This window comes from Phyllobates terribilis, unplaced genomic scaffold (assembly GCF_046119375.1).
Source record: "Phyllobates terribilis strain yellow unplaced genomic scaffold, ASM4611937v1 Scaffold_38__1_contigs__length_12584779, whole genome shotgun sequence".
Classification (NCBI taxonomy): domain Eukaryota; kingdom Metazoa; phylum Chordata; class Amphibia; order Anura; family Dendrobatidae; genus Phyllobates; species Phyllobates terribilis.
Window position 1 is genome coordinate 1,869,880 of NW_027362798.1, and position 23,313 is coordinate 1,893,192.

The 23,313-nt window shown below is 47.8% G+C and overlaps 5 non-coding genes and 3 pseudogenes across 5 annotated transcripts; all 8 read left to right on the forward strand.

The window, feature by feature from the left end:
• Positions 1 to 1,212: 1,212 nt before the first annotated feature.
• On the forward strand, positions 1,213 to 1,406 carry LOC141183402 (U2 spliceosomal RNA). The gene has a single exon (XR_012258368.1). It is a non-coding gene; the product is annotated as a U2 spliceosomal RNA (small nuclear RNA).
• A 13,883-nt stretch (positions 1,407 to 15,289) lies between these two features.
• LOC141183445 (U2 spliceosomal RNA) lies at positions 15,290 to 15,528 on the forward strand (annotated as a pseudogene).
• A 1,115-nt stretch (positions 15,529 to 16,643) lies between these two features.
• Positions 16,644 to 16,834, forward strand: LOC141183813 (U2 spliceosomal RNA). The gene has a single exon (XR_012258630.1). It is a non-coding gene; the product is annotated as a U2 spliceosomal RNA (small nuclear RNA).
• Positions 16,835 to 17,948: 1,114 nt separating this feature from the next.
• LOC141183172 (U2 spliceosomal RNA) lies at positions 17,949 to 18,139 on the forward strand. The gene has a single exon (XR_012258175.1). It is a non-coding gene; the product is annotated as a U2 spliceosomal RNA (small nuclear RNA).
• Positions 18,140 to 19,254: 1,115 nt separating this feature from the next.
• On the forward strand, positions 19,255 to 19,370 carry LOC141183519 (U2 spliceosomal RNA; annotated as a pseudogene).
• A 524-nt stretch (positions 19,371 to 19,894) lies between these two features.
• Positions 19,895 to 20,077, forward strand: LOC141183267 (U2 spliceosomal RNA). Its single transcript, XR_012258261.1, has one exon. It is a non-coding gene; the product is annotated as a U2 spliceosomal RNA (small nuclear RNA).
• A 1,118-nt stretch (positions 20,078 to 21,195) lies between these two features.
• Positions 21,196 to 21,287, forward strand: LOC141183559 (U2 spliceosomal RNA; annotated as a pseudogene).
• A 789-nt stretch (positions 21,288 to 22,076) lies between these two features.
• On the forward strand, positions 22,077 to 22,262 carry LOC141183376 (U2 spliceosomal RNA). The gene has a single exon (XR_012258346.1). It is a non-coding gene; the product is annotated as a U2 spliceosomal RNA (small nuclear RNA).
• Positions 22,263 to 23,313: the final 1,051 nt, after the last annotated feature.

Sequence of the window (23,313 nt, forward strand, 5' to 3'; positions counted from 1 at the left end):
ATCGGTGGAGCTAAACCCCCCTGCTGCTATTAGGGAGTCGGATTATTCCCTGGGCAACGAGAGGCGATCACCTTGTCACCACACATAGCTGTGGGGGGCAACTGTCGCCACACATAGCTGTGGTGGCAACATTTGGAGGATTAAAAGGAAAAAACGGAAGGAAAACGGATCGTTGAGATGGAGTTTTGGAAAAAGAAGAGATGCTTACGTTTTTTTGTGAAACGGGAGACGGAAGAAACTTTTTTGGAAGAAAAATGGATTCTGGAAATTTTGAGGAAATATGAAGTTTTGGAGAAGGATATCTACTGTATGCAAGAAATAAAGCAAGGTAAAGTTTGTGATGTGACTCTAGTTTCTGAGGAAAAGTGCATTCATTTTTTCAAAGGCTGGAGTGAAGAGGATTCTGGGAAAATTGGAGTAAGTGCATCATTCATGGGGAAACCGAAGAGTGTGATAATTTACATGGACAATCCGTTTGTGGAAATAGAGGAGATAATGGTTTTTTTGGAATCTAAATGTAAGATGGTAAAGTTTCAGAAATTATACAGGAACAAAGTTGGTATTTGGAACGGAAAGAGACGTTTTTTGGTGTGGACAACAGGAGAAGAAAATTTGCATAATGGGAGGATTATGGTAAACGGGAGTTCTGGGTATTGTTACATGGAAAGCAGCAAAGGAACTTTTGAAAAGAACTTTGGAGGACAAAAGGAAGATATTGGTGATAAAATGAAGAAGGAAGTTGATGCCATAATTATAGAGGAGAATAAGCAGGGAAAAGAAGTTGAAAGTTTAAAGGTGAAATTGAAGAAAAAGGTAACGGTACAGGAAAATTGTGGATCAAGGAAAGTATCTGGTGAAAAGAAAGAAGTAAAAGAGGAAAAGGGTAAAGTGTTGGAGAAGGTGGTGACTTTCAGAGATGATGAGGAAGAGTATGATAGGGAACAGATGCGGTTAGAGCATGAGGAGGAAGAAAAGAAGTTAAGGGGTTTTGTTGGGAGGAAAGTAAAAGAGAAAAAGGGGATATTTAGTTTGGGAAACCGGGTGAAGTAATGTCAGTGGTGATTTGTTTGGAAACTGTTGAAACTGCAAAGGAATTGTTATGTTTAACTTTATATATATTAATTCAAATGAAAAAATATAAATATAATATCTAAACACGATGATGGAACTAAAATCTTGAGTTTGGTGATATACGATTTAAGATTATAAAACTTAATTTCTGAGTGTTTGGAAAAAAAAAAAAAAAAAAAAAATCTGTTCTTATCAGTTTAATATCTGATACGTCCCCTATCTGGGGACCATATATTAAATGGATTTTTAGAACAGGGAGATGGAAAAAGAGCTTGCTCTGTCCACTCCACGCATTGACCTGGTATTGCAGTATCTCCAGGACCGGTGCACCCCTTCTTTAATGCAGTTTCTAAAATCAGAAAGAATTGAATTCAATGTTTTTTGTTCATTTTGCTTGTTTGTCGGATTTTGGGATGGACTCTTTGGCTTTGCTTTTCTTCTCCTCATTGGATTTTTCATGTTCAAAGTTGCAGAAGCCAGATTACAAGCTCATTTTGGTTCAACTTCAGCAACTGTGCATTGCATTGCCATGTAATGTGATGCAATGCTATCTTTCTAGCTCTCCTTTTTACTTCCTTTTGGATAAACAGACATATTAGGCAAGCATTTTGGAGCTTTCACCTAAATAACTACAGGTGGTGAGATAAGCTGCACAATATAATTGACCTTTCAGTATATTGTTGCACACACACCATCTATTTAGCAAATGCCCTTGTTATCAACTGCAGCCTTTTAAACTCACCTGAGCTAACAGGTATGTGCGCTGGTTACTCTGCTGCGCTTAAAATTTCTTTTTTGGTTTGCTACAATGCCTTTTCTGAAACGTTGTCTCCTTCTGCTGGAACACTGACTTCTTTCATTTAATGCCTGCAGACTATAAAAGAGAACCCAACCCAAAAAGTTTGGTTGATTAGTCTGTGGCATTCTGTTAAACTGTTGCTTATGGCGGTCTCTGTGAGCTTCTCAGCGACATTCAGCCAGCCAGGTATCCTGCCTGCAGTAGATGGAATGTGGCAATGGAACGCTGGCTGCGCGTGTCATAATAGGCTCTGAGCCTTTATATACCTGTGCACAGCAGCAGCCACCTTCAGTCTGCTGCTGGACAGCCAGCAGCAGCAGCAGCAGGAGAGGTATGTAATCAGGAGCCCTCCTGCTAAGGGTAGACAGCTGCTCGTTCCACCCCACCCCCCGCCTTAATTGGTTCTCCTCCCTTCCAACGGTGTTGAGGCGGGTGGGAACAGCAGGGGGTGAAGGTGCTGTTGACGCGCCCCTGGGCCTGTGTCGCGCTGCGTTGCGCACGCGGGAGCTTACCCGGAGCCGGATCTGTTTAGGGTTGTAGTCTCGTGGCGGTGACCCGGTCCGTGCCCAGGGAGTCAAACTGGACGGCAGTCTGTTAGCGGTAGAAAACGGTTGATGACTACGCCACCCGTTGAATGCAGCCAGGGGGCTGCTGCTGCAGGGCAGACCGCTGAGGCCGGTGGAAGGATGGTGCAGCGTGATAGTATAACCCCCAACGGGAGGGGTATGGCCTCAGGGCAGCCGACGTGGATGATGGGGGTAGCAGGAACCACTCAGAGACGGTATGGTAGCGTTCAGGGTCTTTACTGATAACAACGATAGACCCTCCCGGAGTACTTGCTAGCGAACGGGGCCTGGTCAGTCCTTGAGCAGATGGGATCTCCCCTGGCCAGGCGTAGTTGTAGGCCTCCCAAGCTGACTGTACTCTTCTGGCTACCTTGCTAGAAGCTGATGTAAGTAGCCCACGTCCCTGAGTGTACCGTGTGGTGCTCACCCGTATGGCCGGTGACTCGGGGCCTTCGGGCTTCTGGGCCAGGGGACCTGAAATCCCCTGCCTGACGGATTCTGCTGCTGGGTAGAAGTTAGTCCCCACAGCCTCGGACTCCGGGTCCGGTAAAGAATCTTCTTAGTCAGGGCGAGCTCTTTAGCTGCCAGCCCCTGACTCCTTGTGACTCTGCTGCTTCCTATGCTGCTCTTGTCTCTGCTCTTCCTGGACTCAATCACTCTGCCTCAGCCCCGGGTTTATACAGGGGAAGTTCTTCCCCTCCCAAGGCTGGGCAGGAGGTGTGGCATGCACAGGATCCCTGACCAAAGGACCTCCCACCTGCTCTCAGACGTAATATCTCTATCACTGTGACAACCAGACCCCTGGGGTGTCACACTCCCCCCTAGTGAAATTTAGTACTCCGGGACTAAACATTTTTTAGAAAAATATAACAAGGTATATCAAAGAACAATAAAATACAATAAGGAAACACAATAAGATGGTCACGGATGTCCGCAACCGGGTGCAGTCTTTGAAGAAAAGCAAAGGTGTCCATTTCACCAACACAGGGAGACGTAACCAGGTAGGGGTCTGTCCTACCCCGAGTCCTTAACAGTCTCTAGTCCATCCTGGGTTACGCTCCAACTATATACAAAGGATTCCCGGTAAATCCACCGAAGACTCCTAAAAACAACTAGAAACACAAAATTACACACAAGCAACAATAAACAGGTAAACATTGTAAAACAACTTAAACATTTAGATCCTCCAACGTGCGGGTAACTGGCCTCTAGTGGCCCTAGTGGACCTACGGAGCTGACTGTCTGGCCCTGAACTACAGGGTGTAGGAGCTGTCAAGGGTAAACTGGGCAGCTGTCTACCGGCTCTTTGTCTCACTAGGGGTACGGCAGGCTCACTATAAGCAGAGGGTGGATTCTCCCGTTCCGCTTGGGTGGAGTCTTCTGCCTCCTGGACCGGCTGCTCTTCCAGCTCTACCCGTTGCTCCGTAGGTTCTTGGGATGATGGTTGGAGGAAGGTGAGTACGGGTACCACAACTGCACCATTGACTTGAGTCCAAGACCGAGGGAAGTCCCCGAGCACGGTACTAACCATATCTTCCCTTTCTTCCACGGGTCGATGGTCTTCCTGTTCCTCCTCAGGGTTCCTCAGTTGTTCGGGGCACTTCTTCAGGTGGTCCCGGGATACAATGGCTGTGGTTTCCCCTCCGTCTTTACTGATGGTACAGACCTTCGGGTTCTCGTGGCTTGAGGGCAGTACGGTGTACGGGTCCTTCTCCCACTGGTCGTCCAACTTGTGGAGCCGTCTCTTCCTCTTCAAGACCTGCTCTCCGGGTACCAGGGGAACAGCGGGAGCATACTGGTTGTAAGTCTTCTCTTGTCTTTCCCTAGCCTGACAAAGACTTCGCTCCACGCTCTCCTGTACTTTCCGGTACTGCTGCTGCCTCTCTGTGTCCCAGTCTGTTTCTGGTGAAGTGTCCTCGGGCGTCAGGACTCCCATTTCCAGGTCAACAGGTAACTTACCAGGTCTTGCCCTCATTAGGTAAGCCGGGGTACAGTTGGTGGAACCTACCGGGATGTGGTTGTATAGGTCCACCAGATCGGGCAACTTCTCAGGCCACAGACTGCGTTCTTCCAGGGGCAACGTTTTTAGAAGATCCATTACCACCTGGTTCATTTTTTCACAAAGTCCATTAGTTTGCGGATGGTAGGGTGTCGTCCTTATCTTCCGGCAGCCATACAGATTACAGAATTCCTGGAAGACCTCCGCTTCAAAGGCAGGTCCCTGGTCCGTCAGCACTTGGTCCGGGTACCCGTGTGGGCGGCAAAAGTGCTGCTGGAAGGCTCTAGCTGCTGTTCGAGCCGTTAAGTCCTTGACGGGGACGACAACCAGAAACCGGGAGTAATGATCCACGATGGTTAACGCGTAGACGTAGCCACTTCTGCTGGGGGTCAGTTTTACATGATCCAAGGCCACCAGTTCCAACGGTTGCCGGGTGACGATGGACTGCAGGGGAGTCTTCTGGCTGGCCCGGTCCTTCCTTCTCAGATTGCACGGGCCACAGTCTCTGCACCACTTCTCGATGGTTCCCCTCATGCCTACCCAGTGGAACCGCTCGCGCAGCAGGAACTCCAGCTTTTTCCACCCGAAGTGTCCAGCTCCGTCGTGGTATGCCTCCATCACCATGGCTGCGTCTCTTCGTGGCACCACTACTTGCCAGAGTAGTTCATGCGTCCTGGAGTTAACCATTCTGCGGCACAACTTCCCCTTGTAAAGGAACAGTCGACTCTTCTCTGCCCATAGTTGTTTGGCTTCCTCTGGAGCGTCTGATTCCAGGCTAGCCTCCGGGCGAGTCAGCATCTCCTTCACCAGTCGGACGGCAGGGTCGCTGTCTTGCGTTTCCGCCCAGTTGTAGTGAGGTAAGGGGTTCAACGTAGCAGCCTGCTTACTCCTTACCCGGTGGGAATACTGGATAGTCCCATGACGGTGGAACGCAGGGAGTTCAACTTCTTCCAGTCCCTCCGGATCTTCTCCTCCGTCCGGCAGGTTGGGCATCCTGGACAGGGCGTCCGCGTTGGTATTGGAGCGCCCTGCCCGGTATTTAATTGTAAACTCGTAGTTGGACAGACGGGCCATCCACCTCTGCTCCAGGGCACCGAGTCTTGCCGTGTCCAGGTGTATCAACGGGTTGTTATCCGTGTATACGGTGAACCGGGAAGAAGCGAGGTAATGCCTAAAGCGCTCGGTGACTGCCCATACCACGGCCAGGAACTCTAGCTTAAATGAGCTGTAATTCTCGGGGTTCCTTTCGGTGGGTCGCAGTTTTCGGCTGGCATAGGAGATCACTCGTTCTCTCCCCTGCTGAATCTGGGATAGTACGGCTCCTAGCCCGATGTTACTGGCGTCGGTGTAGAGGATGAAGGGCTGGCTATAGTCTGGGTACGCCAAGATTTCATCCCCCGTGAGGGCCATCTTCAGCTGGCGGAAGGACTCTTCTTCTAGCTCTTCCCATTTGAAGGGCGGCTTCTGGTTCTTGGCCTTCCGGGACTGGCCTATCAGGAGGTCCTGCATAGGCGCTGCCTTTTTGGTGAAACCGGGAATAAACCTTCGGTAGTAGCCTACCAACCCTAGGAACTGCCGCACTTCTTTTACGCTGGAGGGGCTTGGCCATCCCTTAATTGCGGTGATCTTATCGGGGTCGGGAGCCACTCCGTCAGCGCTCACCACGTGTCCCAGGTATTGCACCTTTGGTTTCAGGAGGTGACACTTGGAGGGTTTCACCTTTAGGCCATAACTCGCCAGAGCTTCGAACACCTCCGCCAGGTGTTTCAGGTGGTCCTCGTAAGTTTTGGAGTATACGATGACATCGTCCAGGTACAACAGGACCGTCTCGAAGTTTCTGTGGCCCAGACAGCACTCCATTAATCGTTGGAAGGTTCCTGGGGCGTTGCAGAGTCCGAACGGCATGCAGGTGAACTCACTAAGTCCCATCGGGGTGGTGAATGCAGTCTTCTCCCGGTCTGCCTCTGCTACAGGAACCTGCCAGTACCCGCTAGTGAGATCCAAGGTAGAGAAGAAGTTAGCAGATCTTAAAGCAGCCAATGACTCCTCTATCCTTGGTAAGGGGTACGCATCCTTGTGTGTGATACGGTTGATTTTCCGGTAATCTACACACATCCTCATGGTGTTGTCTTTCTTTTTGACTAAAACTAGTGGGGCTGCCCAGGGGCTACAGCTATCCCGGATTACCCCAGCCTCCTTCATGTCTCTAAGCATCCCCTTGGCGTGTTGGTAATGTGCAGGGGGTACGGGTCGATACCTCTCTTTTATGGGAGGATGATCTCCCGTGGGGATGCGGTGTTCTACCCCCTTGACTCGCCCGAAGTCTAACGGGTGTTTACTAAACACTCTCTCATACTCTTGAACCACCCGATAGACTCCTTGTTTCTGGTGTGAGGGAGTGGAGTCAGTACCCAGATGTAGTTGCTGACACCAGTCCTCCATGTCTTTCTTAGAGCCGTTACCTTCCTCCGGGTGAGATGGAGGCAAGGGTTCCACAAATTGTATAGAATTTTGATTAGTGGTATATAATTTGGCTAGCGTGGCATACCGGGGCAGGTACACTTCCCTCTCCCCGATATTTATTATGCGAACGGGCACCCTCCCATGGCGTACATTGACCACCCCCCGTGCTGTCAAAATGGTGGGCCTACTATCTGAGTAAACTGGTTCTACCATTGCCTGGTAATCTCTACCTCTCAGACCAATAGCTGCCCGGCACCAAATCATCATTTCACTTTTTGGGGGCATGGCAATAGGAAAAGGGTCACACATTCTTACGCTACCAATCTCACCGCCGGAGAGTTCCACTTGTTGCCGTTGCATCAGTGCCCGGATCTCTTTCTGGAGCACCCGCTGCTCGCCGGAGCTGGCATTCTTGGCAACCTGCTGTAAAAGGAAAATCACCTCTGCAAGACAATTTTCAATTACATTAGTTCCTAGAGTTATCTTTGGGTGACTCTCATGTTTGTCAATGTCTACAATGATCAGTCCCTGTGCGGCCAGTTCGACTCTACCAATTTTGATGGTCACCTCTTTAAATCCGATCTGTGGCACGGGCTGACCATTGCTGGCGATGATACTCAAGTCGTCGTCAGGGTAGCGGGTAATATCCGAGTCATTCCAGTACTGCTTGAAGAGCACGTACGGGATGGTGGTGACCTGTGACCCGGTGTCCAGTAGGGCACTCATGGGAATGCCATCCAGTACCACAGGCAAGACTGGACGTCCTCCCACATATCTGTCGCGCCAGTTCGATGGGCCTGGTGATCTTTTTCCTGGGGGTTGGCCCTCTACCCCAGGTTGTGCCCGTTTAAAGAACAGTACCTTTCCATATGTCCGGGTTGATTGCAGCGGCGGCAGATGGGTCGTCCGTCCTCGCTGTATCGGTCACTGGGTCTTCCTCTGGCCGGTGGGGTCCTCCTTGGTCGACGCCACGGGATGTCCTCCGGTCCGGATGCCAGCTGGATCTTCCCTGGAGTGGAAACCTGTAAAGACTGCACAGTTCGGGTTAGCGCAGCAACGCTCTTAACTAGCTCTTGGACCTGATGGTGTAGGTCTGGAGCCGGGTCATTGTCCAAAGCCTGCGCATCAGCTCCCACAGGCCCTGCCGACAAGGGCGCCGCCTCCTGGTGGTAAGTAATAGCTGGGCGCCTGTGGGTCACAACGCCACCCGGTGCTGGTTCTCGGAGCACCCGGATAGCTCTATCCTTGAACTGTGCAAAGTCCAGATGGGGATCCTGTAAGGCCATTGCCCGCAACTGGGTTCGGTGGGCATTGCAATATAAACCCTCTATAAATTGTTCAGTCAACAGCCTGTCCTCGTTTCCCACCCCATCAGGGTCGGTCTGCTTTATGGCCCTCAGGGCCTCTTGTAGGTTTAGTGCATAGTCCCTTATACTCTCATGCGCTCGCTGCTTGCACCCGTAGAATCTAAGCTTGATCTCGGCTGAGGTGCGGGTATCGAAGGTGTCCCTCAGCCGGGTTAGTATCTCTGCGACAGTCCTCCTCCCAGGTGGCCAAGATTTTACTTCTCTTTTGGCTGCCCCGATTAGTTGGGCCACCAGGATGCTCACTTTTTGCTCTTCTGTGAGGGGGTACACCTGGAAGAGGCTATCCAGCTTTTCTCTAAAGTCATGCAGGGTATGTGACTCCCCTGAGTACTGGGGTAGCCAAGCTGCTCCCGGGATATATGGCATGGTGAAGGGCATAACTGCAGCAGCGGTGGCGCTGGCGGGGGTCGAGGTAGTGAAGCTCTCCTCCGTATCCGACATCTTCCTCCCCCCTAGTGGACCGTGGCCTACCTTGCGATGATCCTCTTCCGTAGGCCGCGGCTCCGCAGTGGATCGTCAGGGTTGAGGACCTTCCGTCGCGCTCCTGTGACGTCGGCGTCTGCTGGGCTCCTTCCAGGACCTTACGCAACGTCCGGACGTGAGGCGGGGCTTCAGTTCTCGCGCGCTTTCGGAGTCCACGCCCCTCTTCTTCCCGCGCGGCGTCCTCAAGATGGCGTCCAATGGCGGGAAAACTCCACGGATGGCGGGAAGAAGGCTGAAGATGGCGCCGGATGGCGGGAAACTTCACCGATGGCGGGAAGAAGGCTGAAGATGGCGCCGGATGGCGGGAATCTTCACCGATGGCGGGAATCTTCACCACTGGTAAGTTTGAACAGTCTTTGCTTTTCAGGCACGCAGTACCCGGTGGTTGCGGGCACGTGATCCTGCCGACTACGCCAAAGTCGACGCGCCCCTGGGCCTGTGTCGCGCTGCGTTGCGCACGCGGGAGCTTACCCGGAGCCGGATCTGTTTAGGGTTGTAGTCTCGTGGCGGTGACCCGGTCCGTGCCCAGGGAGTCAAACTGGACGGCAGTCTGTTAGCGGTAGAAAACGGTTGATGACTACGCCACCCGTTGAATGCAGCCAGGGGGCTGCTGCTGCAGGGCAGACCGCTGAGGCCGGTGGAAGGATGGTGCAGCGTGATAGTATAACCCCCAACGGGAGGGGTATGGCCTCAGGGCAGCCGACGTGGATGATGGGGGTAGCAGGAACCACTCAGAGACGGTATGGTAGCGTTCAGGGTCTTTACTGATAACAACGATAGACCCTCCCGGAGTACTTGCTAGCGAACGGGGCCTGGTCAGTCCTTGAGCAGATGGGATCTCCCCTGGCCAGGCGTAGTTGTAGGCCTCCCAAGCTGACTGTACTCTTCTGGCTACCTTGCTAGAAGCTGATGTAAGTAGCCCACGTCCCTGAGTGTACCGTGTGGTGCTCACCCGTATGGCCGGTGACTCGGGGCCTTCGGGCTTCTGGGCCAGGGGACCTGAAATCCCCTGCCTGACGGATTCTGCTGCTGGGTAGAAGTTAGTCCCCACAGCCTCGGACTCCGGGTCCGGTAAAGAATCTTCTTAGTCAGGGCGAGCTCTTTAGCTGCCAGCCCCTGACTCCTTGTGACTCTGCTGCTTCCTATGCTGCTCTTGTCTCTGCTCTTCCTGGACTCAATCACTCTGCCTCAGCCCCGGGTTTATACAGGGGAAGTTCTTCCCCTCCCAAGGCTGGGCAGGAGGTGTGGCATGCACAGGATCCCTGACCAAAGGACCTCCCACCTGCTCTCAGACGTAATATCTCTATCACTGTGACAACCAGACCCCTGGGGTGTCACACTGTGTTTAAAGAGGTGGAGTTATGCAGATCTAAAACGCGTGGATTGCAGCAGCAGCAAGCCGAAAAGTGCAGGCATGTAAGGGATCTAGAGGTTGACAACATGTCTTCTTAACGGGAGTCCAGGAGCTCATCTCCACAAATGGACTTTTCAGGATCCTTGGGTGGCTCCGTAGTTTGAAACCAATTCTGGTTATCGCTTCTCGGCCTTTTGGCTGCGATCGTATGACTGTACCTTGATTGGTGCGAGTCTCCTGGAGGAATCCGGACCCTTTTGTGGAGGATTTTCTGCTTTTTCCTGTGGTATTCCATACCGACAGAATCCAAGATGTCTTTTGTGAAGAACACCATCCGTTTGTCCGTGGATCCATCTGACCAGAACAAGAACAACGTGGTTTTCATTGTCCAAGACATCGTTGAAGGCAAAGCTGGAGCAAGACGTTCTGAGATCTTCAGTGTCAACGAATTTTCACGTCAAGGTAATTATGACGTTACCTTTATGGACCAGGATGTTTGCCTTAATGTCTTTGAATGGCTCCGTGGTCACTCTAGTGACCCCTGCTTGGAAGGAGTTAGATGGGAACCTTTGTTTGGTCTGCAAGAAAAGGAGGTGACTGTGACTGTCTATAACCCTTTTACAGACCCTGAGCTGCTGGAGTGCTTCCTCTCTCGCTACTGTGAATATGTGCGGAAGGGAGTGAAGCAAGTCAATTGTCTAGGAATCTTTAACTGTCAGTATAAATTCCGTGTGAAATTGAAAAGGGATCCTGACAGTGTGGGGGGCTTTAGACACCCTCCATCAAATTTTTCCGTTGCAGGCCATAGAGGTTTCCTCTTTTACCCAGGCCAGCCCATGTTTTGCCGTAGATGCTTTTCTTTCGGACATACCATGGTAACATGCCTTAAAGGGCAGTGTTGCCGAAATTGCAGAAAGGAGGGGCATATGGCCAACCAGTGTCCAGAGGCCAAGTCCTGTGATGTCTGTGGGAGTAGTGATCACATGTATAAGGACTGTCCTATGAGTGCACCTAGACGTTCTGATAAAGAACAGAAGGAGGAGGAGCTGGAGAGGAGGCAGATGGCAAGCGCACTGAAAGTGCTGGAAAGATTGGAGAGGGAGGAGAGAGAGGGAAGGAGGCGGGAAACTGGTAGAGCCTCTCCCTCTACGGCGCCAGAGGAGGTGTCCCTGAGACCATGTTCTTCTTCTGCTGAAGAAATGAGGAAGAAGCGGAGGGAAGAAAAGGAGTTCTGGAGGGAAGTGGCAAAGGTGGAGAAAAAGGCAGTGTCTGCGAGAATATCTAGGAAAGTGGTGGAAGCAGAGCTGCCTGAGATGATGACTTTTGGAGAGGCAATGGACGCAACAGGATGTGAAGTGCAAATCTCGGAACCCGACAGTCCTGAACACCCTTCGGGTCCTGAAAACACTGAAGATTTTTCTTCGGAGGATGATAGGGGTGCAAAGAAGAGTCGTAGGGAGGATGGTGGGGGCAGTGATGATGCAGATTTTAGTGAGCCTCAGAGGAAGATCAGAACTGCCAGAATGAGGAGTGTGGCTGGTGAAGCCAGCGGGTCGGAAACCAGCTGTTCTGTTCTGATGGCGGAGGAGGATAGTGGTGGTGCTGGATAGTGTCACCATATAATATTGTAAATGTTTTTTCTTTTTGTCCTCTTGTGAGCTTTGGTTTAGGCCAAAGGCTATTTCTTTGTGTAATTGGTGAAGGAGTAGAAGTATTATGGGATTTACCATAGTGTCCCAAAACGTAAGAGTGTTTAAAAGTAAAGTAAGAAGAGCTGCTATTTTTGAGTTTTTAGCTATGCAAAATGCATCTATTTTTTGTTTACAAGAATGTGGGGTAGTGGATGGTGTGAAAGGGGATGAATGGTCTTATGGAGCGTCTGTGTGGTCGGGGAGTGCATGTAATAAGAATGATGGTGTGGGTATTTTGGTTAAAGGAAGGGAGGTTGTTTTGAGTGATTATTTGGTTATTGAGGTGGGGAGATGTATCCTTGTTAATTTTGTATACAAGAATGTAAAGTTTTGTGTTATTAATGTTTATGCGCCAGTTGAAAAAAATGAGCGCAAAAATTTATTTGAAAAAATTAAGCTTTTTGTTCCAGGAAGAATACCTGTGGTAATTGTGGGTGATATGAACTGTGATGTGGGGAGAGTGAATGTGGATGTGTCTGGGAAAGCATTATTGGAGTTAGTGAATGATTTTGGGTTGTGTGATATGCAGCGCGTGTGTAACATGAATCCTTTGTTGAACACTTTCTTTTCTGAGAGTGGTAGGGTACAATCCAGATTGGATTATTGTTTTATTTCTAAAAATATGGTTTCTGTTAATTATAGGCAGGAAAACGTTCTTTTTTCAGATCATGTGTGTATGTTGTGTGAGTTGGATATAAAAGTTGATGGAGTGTTTGGGAGAGGATTGTGGAAGTTAAATGTTAAACTGTTAGAGAATGAAGATGTGAGAAAGGAGTATGAAAGGCGGTATGAAGAATGGTGTAAGCATAAAAATGAGTTTGGGAATGTTTGTGAGTGGTGGGACTGGGTGAAGAAACAAACAAAAATGTTCTTTAAAAATTTAGGATACAAGTATGCAGCAATTAAAAGAGAGAGTTTTGTTAAACTGAACGCGCAGTTGAGCGTTTTGTATAAGTTAAGGGAAGGAGGAGTTGAGGTGGAGGAGGATATTTTAGAGGTAAAAAAGGAGATTAGTGAGTTTTTGTTGGAGAGAGGGAGAAGCATAGTGTTTAGGGCAAAGATTGATAAGATGGAGCAGGATGAGAAATGTTCTCGGTTTTTCTTTAAAAAAGTTTTTGGAAAGAAACAGAGTATGAGCGTGGTGTATGGAGCAGATGGAAGTGAGGTGAGTGGAGAGGATATGTGTGAAGAGGTGGCTAAGTTTTATGAGGATCTGTATGCAGTGAAACAGAGGGATGAATGTTTGGAGAATGATGTTTTGAGTGTGTTAGAGAGTAAGTTGAGTGAAGCAGAAAGAGAGAGAGTGATGGGTGAGGTGACTGGTGATGAGGTATGGAAGGTTATGTGTAGTATGGCTTTGAATAAGACGCCGGGGGAGGATGGCCTCCCAGTAGAATTTTATCGTGTGATGTGGGGTGTGATTGGTAAGGACTTTGTGGATGTATGTAAGTATATGTGGGGAAACATGGAGGTGGCTGAGAGTATGCGTGCAGGTATGGTTGTGTTAATTCCTAAGAAAGGGGATTTGAAAAGTCTGAGGAATTGGAGGCCAATAACGTTACTTAATTGTGATTATAAAATCTATGCAAAACTTATGGCTAATAGGATGCGTGATGTGATAGAGAGTGTGATTGGGGATGAGCAGTGTTGTGCGGTACCTGGGAGGCGGATTCATGAGTGTGTGTGTATGTTAAGAGATTGTCTATGGGATTGCATGGGTCGTAAGAAGAGTGTATTTTTGTTAAGTTTGGATTTTGAAAAGGCTTATGATAGGTTGTCGCATGGTTTTTTGTTCAGAGTGTTGTTAAAAATGGGTTTTCCGGCTGATTTTGTTGGGCGAGTGAGAAGTTTGTATGCGGGTGTTTATAGCTGTGTTTTAATGAATGGGTATGTGGGTAGGAAAGTGAATGTGTTTTCGGGTGTGCGACAGGGGTGTCCTTTGTCCCCTGTAGCATTTATTTGTGCAATTGAGCCATTGTTGTGTATGCTGAGGAAAGATAAGGTAATTCGTGGTGTGCAAGTGCCGGGAGGTGGAGGAAAAGAATGGAAGGTGAGTGGTTATATGGATGACGTGTGTGTATTATGTGATTCTGAATGTTCGGTGAGGCGGGTGAAGTTGTTAGTGTCTATTTTTTGTGGTGCGTCTGCGTTTAAAGTGAATTGGGAAAAGAGTGAGTGTAAGGGTTTTGGAGGCGGAAGTTTAAGTAGGGATGTAGGTGTGAATGTAGTGAATGGACCTATTAAAGTTTTGGGTGTGAAGTTTTCAGAGAGTTTGGATGGGAAAGAAAGTTGGGATGATGCGAAAGGAAAAGTTGAGCAGAAGTTGAATTTTTGGAAATTGAGGAGTTTATCCTTTTTTGGGAAGATTTTAATTGTTAAGAGTGTGGTGTTGCCAATATTTTTATATATTGCGGTAGTATTTCCACCAGGATATATGTGTATGAGAAGCTTGAATAGAATTTTATTTGTTTTTTTGTGGAACTCGAAAATGGAGAGAGCTAGGAGAGAAATTTTGGTTAAAAGAGTGGAAAAAGGTGGTTTGGGTTTTCCGAATTTGGACGTGTTTTTTGGTGTGAATATCGTTGTGTTTGTTTTGAAAGTGATTAGGGCGGATGGAAAGTTTTCATCTATGTGTAGGTATTTATTTGGAGCGTATTTGTTTCGTTTAAAGTGGCAAGAAAGGGATTTGCGATGTCCGATTGCTTTTGAGGTGCCTGTATGGTATGTGTGGGTTTATAAGTTTTTGGTGAGGTATGAACTGTGTGATGCAGATGTGAGATTGCTGGAGAATAAGAAGGCTGTGTATAGGATGATTGAATGTAGAGAGGTAGAATGTGGAATAAATATGGTTAGGGGTGGTGATGTGCAGAAGGTTTGGAAGAAAGTGCGGATGAGTGGTATGACCAACAAACAGAGTGAAGTTGTGTGGCAGTCTTTACAGGGAGTATTACCTGTGAGAGAGTTTCAGAGGAATAGAGGTTTGGTGAGGAGTGAAATGTGTCCAAGAAATGGCTGTGGTGGAAGGGAAAGTGTGTTGCATGTTTTTTGGAATTGCCAGTATGCTAGAGATGTGATTGGGAGAATGGGGCCTTTGTGTAAAGAATTGTGTGGTGTGAATTTGTTGTCTTTTGAGTTGTTTATGTTTGGTTTGGGAATATGTGATGGGACGAAGGAAAGAGTCTTGTGGTTGATGCTTGCATGTATAAAGGAAGTGTTATGGGATGTGAGGAATGTGTATGTGTTTAAAAGGAAGGAAATTGCTGTAAAGGATAGTGTGAAGGTGATTTTGGGGAAGATGTATGTGTGTTTCCTATGGGACAAAAAGAGGAGAGGGGAAGTGGATGCGGAGGGAATATGGAAAGTTAAAAAGTGGAGATATATTGTTAGTACCTCTTGATTTTTGTTATTGTTGTTTTGAAATATGAAATAAATATTTCCGATGATGATGGGGACAGCAAATTGCGTATTGGATTTGACGCAGCTGTTTTGATGGAATTTTCCTTTGTCTGGTTTCCATAGACTGTGGAATTTCCTCGTCTGAGGAGAAAAAAAAAAAAAAAAAAAAAAAAAAAAAAAAAAAAATCTGTTCTTATCAGTTTAATATCTGATACGTCCCCTATCTGGGGACCATATATTAAATGGATTTTTAGAACAGGGAGATGGAAAAAGAGCTTGCTCTGTCCACTCCACGCATTGACCTGGTATTGCAGTATCTCCAGGACCGGTGCACCCCTTCTTTAATGCAGTTTCTAAAATCAGAAAGAATTGAATTCAATGTTTTTTGTTCATTTTGCTTGTTTGTCGGATTTTGGGATGGACTCTTTGGCTTTGCTTTTCTTCTCCTCATTGGATTTTTCATGTTCAAAGTTGCAGAAGCCAGATTACAAGCTCATTTTGGTTCAACTTCAGCAACTGTGCATTGCATTGCCATGTAATGTGATGCAATGCTATCTTTCTAGCTCTCCCTTTTTACTTCCTTTTGGATAAACAGACATATTAGGCAAGCATTTTGGAGCTTTCACCTAAATAACTACAGGTGGTGAGATAAGCTGCACAATATAATTGACCTTTCAGTATATTGTTGCACACACACCATCTATTTAGCAAATGCCCTTGTTATCAACAGCAGCCTTTTAAACTCACCTGAGCTAACAGGTATGTGCGCTGGTTACTCTGCTGCGCTTAAAATTTCTTTTTTGGTTTGCTACAATGCCTTTTCTGAAACGTTGTCTCCTTCTGCTGGAACACTGACTTCTTTCATTTAATGCCTGCAGACTATAAAAGAGAACCCAACCCAAAAAGTTTGGTTGATTAGTCTGTGGCATTCTGTTAAACTGTTGCTTATGGCGGTCTCTGTGAGCTTCTCAGCGACATTCAGCCAGCCAGGTATCCTGCCTGCAGTAGATGGAATGTGGCAATGGAACGCTGGCTGCGCGTGTCATAATAGGCTCTGAGCCTTTATATACCTGTGCACAGCAGCAGCCACCTTCAGTCTGCTGCTGGACAGCCAGCAGCAGCAGCAGCAGGAGAGGTATGTAATCAGGAGCCCTCCTGCTAAGGGTAGACAGCTGCTCGTTCCACCCCACCCCCCGCCTTAATTGGTTCTCCTCCCTTCCAACGGTGTTGAGGCGGGTGGGAACAGCAGGGGGTGAAGGTGCTGTGTTTAAAGAGGTGGAGTTATGCAGATCTAAAACGCGTGGATTGCAGCAGCAGCAAGCCGAAAAGTGCAGGCATGTAAGGGATCTAGAGGTTGACAACATGTCTTCTTAACGGGAGTCCAGGAGCTCATCTCCACAAATGGACTTTTCAGGATCCTTGGGTGGCTCCGTAGTTTGAAACCAATTCTGGTTATCGCTTCTCGGCCTTTTGGCTAAGATCAAGTGTAGTATCTGTTCTTATCAGTTTAATATCTGATACGTCCCCTATCTGGGGACCATATATTAAATGGATTTTTAGAACAGGGAGATGGAAAAAGAGCTTGCTCTGTCCACTCCACGCATTGACCTGGTATTGCAGTATCTCCAGGACCGGTGCACCCCTTCTTTAATGCAGTTTCTAAAATCAGAAAGAATTGAATTCAATGTTTTTTGTTCATTTTGCTTGTTTGTCGGATTTTGGGATGGACTCTTTGGCTTTGCTTTTCTTCTCCTCATTGGATTTTTCATGTTCAAAGTTGCAGAAGCCAGATTACAAGCTCATTTTGGTTCAACTTCAGCAACTGTGCATTGCATTGCCATGTAATGTGATGCAATGCTATCTTTCTAGCTCTCCCTTTTTACTTCCTTTTGGATAAACAGACATATTAGGCAAGCATTTTGGAGCTTTCACCTAAATAACTACAGGTGGTGAGATAAGCTGCACAATATAATTGACCTTTCAGTATATTGTTGCACACACACCATCTATTTAGCAAATGCCCTTGTTATCAACAGCAGCCTTTTAAACTCACCTGAGCTAACAGGTATGTGCGCTGGTTACTCTGCTGCGCTTAAAATTTCTTTTTTGGTTTGCTACAATGCCTTTTCTGAAACGTTGTCTCCTTCTGCTGGAACACTGACTTCTTTCATTTAATGCCTGCAGACTATAAAAGAGAACCCAACCCAAAAAGTTTGGTTGATTAGTCTGTGGCATTCTGTTAAACTGTTGCTTATGGCGGTCTCTGTGAGCTTCTCAGCGACATTCAGCCAGCCAGGTATCCTGCCTGCAGTAGATGGAATGTGGCAATGGAACGCTGGCTGCGCGTGTCATAATAGGCTCTGAGCCTTTATATACCTGTGCACAGCAGCAGCCACCTTCAGTCTGCTGCTGGACAGCCGCAGCAGCAGCAGCAGGAGAGGTATGTAATCAGGAGCCCTCCTGCTAAGGGTAGACAGCTGCTCGTTCCACCCCACCCCCCGCCTTAATTGGTTCTCCTCCCTTCCAACGGTGTTGAGGCGGGTGGGAACAGCAGGGGGTGAAGGTGCTGTGTTTAAAGAGGTGGAGTTATGCAGATCTAAAACGCGTGGATTGCAGCAGCAGCAAGCCGAAAAGTGCAGGCATGTAAGGGATCTAGAGGTTGACAACATGTCTTCTTAACGGGAGTCCAGGAGCTCATCTCCACAAATGGACTTTTCAGGATCCTTGGGTGGCTCCGTAGTTTGAAACCAATTCTGGTTATCGCTTCTCGGCCTTTTGGCTAAGATCAAGTGTAGTATCTGTTCTTATCAGTTTAATATCTGATACGTCCCCTATCTGGGGACCATATATTAAATGGATTTTTAGAGCAGGGAGATGGAAAAAGAGCTTGCTCTGTCCACTCCACGCATTGACCTGGTACTGCAGTATCTCCAGGACCGGTGCACCCCTTCTTTAATGCAGTTTCTAAAATCAGAAAGAATTGAATTCAATGTTTTTTGTTCATTTTGCTTGTTTGTCGGATTTTGGGATGGACTCTTTGGCTTTGCTTTTCTTCTCCTCATTGGATTTTTCATGTTCAAAGTTGCAGAAGCCAGATTACAAGCTCATTTTGGTTCAACTTCAGCAACTGTGCATTGCATTGCCATGTAATGTGATGCAATGCTATCTTTCTAGCTCTCCCTTTTTACTTCCTTTTGGATAAACAGACATATTAGGCAAGCATTTTGGAGCTTTCACCTAAATAACTACAGGTGGTGAGATAAGCTGCACAATATAATTGACCTTTCAGTATATTGTTGCACACACACCATCTATTTAGCAAATGCCCTTGTTATCAACAGCAGCCTTTTAAACTCACCTGAGCTAACAGGTATGTGCGCTGGTTACTCTGCTGCGCTTAAAATTTCTTTTTTGGTTTGCTACAATGCCTTTTCTGAAACGTTGTCTCCTTCTGCTGGAACACTGACTTCTTTCATTTAATGCCTGCAGACTATAAAAGAGAACCCAACCCAAAAAGTTTGGTTGATTAGTCTGTGGCATTCTGTTAAACTGTTGCTTATGGCGGTCTCTGTGAGCTTCTCAGCGACATTCAGCCAGCCAGGTATCCTGCCTGCAGTAGATGGAATGTGGCAATGGAACGCTGGCTGCGCGTGTCATAATAGGCTCTGAGCCTTTATATACCTGTGCACAGCAGCAGCCACCTTCAGTCTGCTGCTGGACAGCCAGCAGCAGCAGCAGCAGGAGAGGTATGTAATCAGGAGCCCTCCTGCTAAGGGTAGACAGCTGCTCGTTCCACCCCACCCCCCGCCTTAATTGGTTCTCCTCCCTTCCAACGGTGTTGAGGCGGGTGGGAACAGCAGGGGGTGAAGGTGCTGTGTTTAAAGAGGTGGAGTTATGCAGATCTAAAACGCGTGGATTGCAGCAGCAGCAAGCCGAAAAGTGCAGGCATGTAAGGGATCTAGAGGTTGACAACATGTCTTCTTAACGGGAGTCCAGGAGCTCATCTCCACAAATGGACTTTTCAGGATCCTTGGGTGGCTCCGTAGTTTGAAACCAATTCTGGTTATTGCTTCTCGGCCTTTTGGCTAAGATCAAGTGTAGTATCTTTTGAAAAGGCAGTTTTGTCCTTGGGCTGCCCTAGTAAATTGATGCATATTACACACTGGTTTGGTGCACTTGTTAGTACGCCAGGTGGCTCATAGAGTTATCTGATGGAAAACATGGCCCTCCAGGATCGAAGTCACTAGGCTGGGTAAGTGTGAGGGCTTTGGAGCAATGTGCCCCAGGAGTAGGCGCCCTGGTGGGAGTCCAAGCTTACTGGGACTGGGAACCCCAGAAAGACTTGGCTTCGTAGCACGCCGCACCTTTGCCATTCATACTTTCTGAGCAACCCCCCCTATTCCTGGCCTCCGGGCTAGGAAGGGGAATTTTTATAAACCCGGTCGGAGGTCAGGTCAGCTTTGGGCTGAGAAACCAACACAGGCTCCAGCTCCACTAGGGTGGCAGCCTAGATGGAAGCTGGGAGCACGAAAACGGCTCTTCTCCGGCTTCGGCTAGGGAGAGCATCGGAGATCCCTGACCCTCGCTGTGGCCTTCTGGCTCGGAGGGATGGGGATGGTTTATTGGGGACCCTCTCCTCCGGGATGGGTCCACATGAATCCTCGCCTCGTGCGCTGTTTTGGTGTCACTTCGGTCACATTTTTCAGTGCCTTGGATGCAGCTTCAATCAAAAAAATCTGTTCTTATCAGTTTAATATCTGATACGTCCCCTATCTGGGGACCATATATTAAATGGATTTTTAGAACAGGGAGATGGAAAAAGAGCTTGCTCTGTCCACTCCACGCATTGACCTGGTATTGCAGTATCTCCAGGACCGGTGCACCCCTTCTTTAATGCAGTTTCTAAAATCAGAAAGAATTGAATTCAATGTTTTTTGTTCATTTTGCTTGTTTGTCGGATTTTGGGATGGACTCTTTGGCTTTGCTTTTCTTCTCCTCATTGGATTTTTCATGTTCAAAGTTGCAGAAGCCAGATTACAAGCTCATTTTGGTTCAACTTCAGCAACTGTGCATTGCATTGCCATGTAATGTGATGCAATGCTATCTTTCTAGCTCTCCCTTTTTACTTCCTTTTGGATAAACAGACATATTAGGCAAGCATTTTGGAGCTTTCACCTAAATAACTACAGGTGGTGAGATAAGCTGCACAATATAATTGACCTTTCAGTATATTGTTGCACACACACCATCTATTTAGCAAATGCCCTTGTTATCAACAGCAGCCTTTTAAACTCACCTGAGCTAACAGGTATGTGCGCTGGTTACTCTGCTGTGCTTAAAATTTCTTTTTTGGTTTGCTACAATGCCTTTTCTGAAACGTTGTCTCCTTCTGCTGGAACACTGACTTCTTTCATTTAATGCCTGCAGACTATAAAAGAGAACCCAACCCAAAAAGTTTGGTTGATTAGTCTGTGGCATTCTGTTAAACTGTTGCTTATGGCGGTCTCTGTGAGCTTCTCAGCGACATTCAGCCAGCCAGGTATCCTGCCTGCAGTAGATGGAATGTGGCAATGGAACGCTGGCTGCGCGTGTCATAATAGGCTCTGAGCCTTTATATACCTGTGCACAGCAGCAGCCACCTTCAGTCTGCTGCTGGACAGCCAGCAGCAGCAGCAGCAGCAGGAGAGGTATGTAATCAGGAGCCCTCCTGCTAAGGGTAGACAGCTGCTCGTTCCACCCCACCCCCCGCCTTAATTGGTTCTCCTCCCTTCCAACGGTGTTGAGGCGGGTGGGAACAGCAGGGGGTGAAGGTGCTGTGTTTAAAGAGGTGGAGTTATGCAGATCTAAAACGCGTGGATTGCAGCAGCAGCAAGCCGAAAAGTGCAGGCATGTAAGGGATCTATAGGTTGACAACATGTCTTCTTAACGGGAGTCCAGGAGCTCATCTCCACAAATGGAGTTTTCAGGATCCTTGGGTGGCTCCGTAGTTTGAAACCAATTCTGGTTATCGCTTCTCGGCCTTTTGGCTAAGATCAAGTGTAGTATCTTTCGAAAAGGCGGTTTTGGATGTTGGCCGCCCTAGTAGATTGATACATTATGCACACTGGGGTTTAGGCGCTTGTTAGTACGCCAGGTGGCTAATATAGTCATCTGGTGGAAAGCATGGCCCCCCAGGATCGACGCCATTGGGCCGGGGAAGATCGAAAGCCCGAAGTGTGAAGTGCCCCAGGAGTGGTGACCCTGGGGTGCCTTAACTCACTGGGATTGGGAACCCCACTTAAGTTTATGGCACATTTGCACAAGCACTTCAAATTTTCTTTCTTCGCACACACCCTTATTCCGGGCCTTCTGGCCTTAGGATGGGGAATTTTTCAATTCCCGGTCGAAGGTCCGGGCAGTATTATACTGTGAAACCTTCACTATTTATTTAATTTCTTTGTCACTGTGTGTCCACTTATTCACGTGTGTCACGTCCTACTAGGATTTTGTTGGGATGCGGTTCCCTTACGGGTTCCTCTCTTGGCAGGTCTAGGGGGGGAGTGTGTGGCCATCAGGTTCCGCTCCCCCCTGAACCCCCCTGGCTCTCCTCTTTCGGGAGGAGAGCGTTGTTGGCTCCCCTCTTCTGGGAGGGGAGCACAGTCTTTGGCTCCCAGTGCCTTGCTCGGGTGAGAACTCGGGCAGGTGCTGGGGGTAAGATTGGGTCGCCTCTGGCTTCGGCTGGAGGTGGCTTTTTGTCCCTGTTCCTCGCTGTGGCCTTTTGGCTCGGAGGGACGGGGAATGGTTTGGGGGACCCTTCTCCTTTTGGAGAGGGTTTCAAGAAGACCAGCATCCTAGTGCACTTTTTTTGTGGCACTTGTCACTTTTTTAAGCGCACTCGGGTTTTGTACACGAATTCGGGCTTTCGATAAAAAAAAAAAAAATCTGTTCTTATCAGTTTAATATCTGATACGTCCCCTATCTGGGGACCATATATTAAATGGATTTTTAGAACAGGGAGATGGAAAAAGAGCTTGCTCTGTCCACTCCACGCATTGACCTGGTATTGCAGTATCTCCAGGACCGGTGCACCCCTTCTTTAATGCAGTTTCTAAAATCAGAAAGAATTGAATTCAATGTTTTTTGTTCATTTTGCTTGTTTGTCGGATTTTGGGATGGACTCTTTGGCTTTGCTTTTCTTCTCCTCATTGGATTTTTCATGTTCAAAGTTGCAGAAGCCAGATTACAAGCTCATTTTGGTTCAACTTCAGCAACTGTGCATTGCATTGCCATGTAATGTGATGCAATGCTATCTTTCTAGCTCTCCCTTTTTACTTCCTTTTGGATAAACAGACATATTAGGCAAGCATTTTGGAGCTTTCACCTAAATAACTACAGGTGGTGAGATAAGCTGCACAATATAATTGACCTTTCAGTATATTGTTGCACACACACCATCTATTTAGCAAATGCCCTTGTTATCAACAACAGCCTTTTAAACTCACCTGAGCTAACAGGTATGTGCGCTGGTTACTCTGCTGCGCTTAAAATTTCTTTTTTGGTTTGCTACAATGCCTTTTCTGAAACGTTGTCTCCTTCTGCTGGAACACTGACTTCTTTCATTTAATGCCTGCAGACTATAAAAGAGAACCCAACCCAAAAAGTTTGGTTGATTAGTCTGTGGCATTCTGTTAAACTGTTGCTTATGGCGGTCTCTGTGAGCTTCTCAGCGACATTCAGCCAGCCAGGTATCCTGCCTGCAGTAGATGGAATGTGGCAATGGAACGCTGGCTGCGCGTGTCATAATAGGCTCTGAGCCTTTATATACCTGTGCACAGCAGCAGCCACCTTCAGTCTGCTGCTGGACAGCCAGCAGCAGCAGCAGCAGGAGAGGTATGTAATCAGGAGCCCTCCTGCTAAGGGTAGACAGCTGCTCGTTCCACCCCACCCCCCGCCTTAATTGGTTCTCCTCCCTTCCAACGGTGTTGAGGCGGGTGGGAACAGCAGGGGGTGAAGGTGCTGTGTTTAAAGAGGTGGAGTTATGCAGATCTAAAACGCGTGGATTGCAGCAGCAGCAAGCCGAAAAGTGCAGGCATGTAAGGGATCTAGAGGTTGACAACATGTCTTCTTAACGGGAGTCCAGGAGCT